Source organism: Galeopterus variegatus, unplaced genomic scaffold (genome assembly GCF_000696425.1).
Source record: "Galeopterus variegatus unplaced genomic scaffold, G_variegatus-3.0.2 Scaffold1971, whole genome shotgun sequence".
Classification (NCBI taxonomy): Eukaryota; Metazoa; Chordata; class Mammalia; order Dermoptera; family Cynocephalidae; genus Galeopterus; species Galeopterus variegatus.
The window spans coordinates 142,457-144,320 of NW_007728082.1; positions in this window are offsets into that span (position 1 = coordinate 142,457).

Below are 1,864 nucleotides of genomic sequence, written 5' to 3' on the forward strand. Positions count from 1 at the left end.
AGGCCAAGCATCACATGTGAGGCAGCCAGTACAGCTGAGGTGGTCATAGATCTCCAGACAAATGGAGGAAGATCACTTCCAGAAAAGGAAAGGAAGCTGCTTTTGCTAACCTGGAGGGTTGGGGAAAATCTGGGGATTCAAAATTTTTAGGTTGATCTATACAAATACCCCTATCTCAGTTTCCAGGATCTCAATCTTTTCCTATCAGAGCCTTGGCTTTGGCATGATACCTACAGAGGTTATTCACTGAGCCTAACATTTAGCTTTGCTGCCCCTGGCTACGAGAGACAAGGGTCCCTAAGTCTTTACAGTGGAGGTTTTCTGACATTCACAGTATGTCCTGAGTTCACAGCTGTATAAACTGAACCTATCAGTTTCTCTTTTCAAGGCTTCTAAATTTATTAACAAAAGCCAGCCAACCCCACAGTCCTTTTGTAGGATAGTGTAGTCCCCACAGTATTGTCCCCATACTGTTTACGTTCCAATCCAGCACATAAGCTACTGCTTCCACTTCCTTTTATTCCTCATCCCCATATACCTCAGTTCCCTGTGGAGTCAGTAATTGTGATGCTGATGCTGCCAGAGGTGTGATCAGTATCCTTCTTCTCACCAGTAACATGGTCCTTTTGCTCTCAGGCTGCAAGTTGTCCAAATTCAGATTCTTGTTAGAATGGTTTGCTTTCAGGACCATTTCTGATATCAGCCACCTTGTTTTGATTCTCCCCAAAAGTAGAGCCTGAGACAAGTATCTCCATGCAGTTAGTTTACTACGGGAAGCGACCTCAGGAAACCAGAAAGAGTTAAATGGAAAGAGTGAACAAGGAAGGAGGGAGCATACATCTAAGGATAAATAATTGAGCTGGTTTAGTTACATGATTAGCATGCTTCAGAATTGTCTACCCAAGATTTGGAAGAGAGGATTATTTATTAACTGGCTACCACATCCTACAGTTTAAGGATGGCCCTCCAGGTACTGTCCCCACAGTGTGCTGCACTATAGAATCGCCTGGATTCCCACATCAAACTCCGTACCAACTAAAAGAGAATGTCTGGAGATAAGAGTCAGTACTTTTAAAGATCCCCAAGTGAATCCAATGTATAGTTTTGGAACAACTTCGCCAGGGAGTTTTAGGAAATATTAACTCCTTCCGAGCTCAAGGTGTGAACATTCGCCAGTATGGCTGAGCAATTTCCCACAGGAAGTCCCAGTGAACAGTAGCAGAAGAGCCTCAGAAAAGAAAGCAAAAGATACAGGGCACCTCTGAGGCTGGCAGGTTATATTTGTGTGCAGCCAGCCGCTGCAGTAACAGCCATAATGAAAAGGTAGTCCAAGAAGTTGTGAGGCAGGGTATAATAAGTATCTGACAAACTGATGAAGCATTCAAGGTAGGTTTTGGTTGTGAGATAATATGTCAGTCCATTACTAAGCATGTAATGAAAGAGAGCAGCCCACAGTAAGTGGTAATAAACACAATCAAGTGTGAAGGGAAAAGGCAGGCCCTGCTGGTGAATTGGCTGCTTACTAAAGTGCAAGGGCAGAGTAAATAGCAGACAATGCAAAAAGGTCATCTTTATTCAAACCAGTAATAAACTCTTGTCTATGATGATTCATTAAATCATCAGAGAGGAAAGCTGAACTAGTAAACAATTATCAAATTATCATCATGGAGCAGTTCTTCTGAGAAACTTGACATTAAAAGATTAGGAAATGGCATGAAAAATGTGCATTTAGGGGACTTTAAATAGTTCTGACTTACCCAACTATTTCAAATCCAAGTTAAAATAGAGAAAGAAAGAAATAGGACAATTTAGAAAAACAAAATAGATTTACAATTGCACATCTATATTTCAATTGATAAATCCC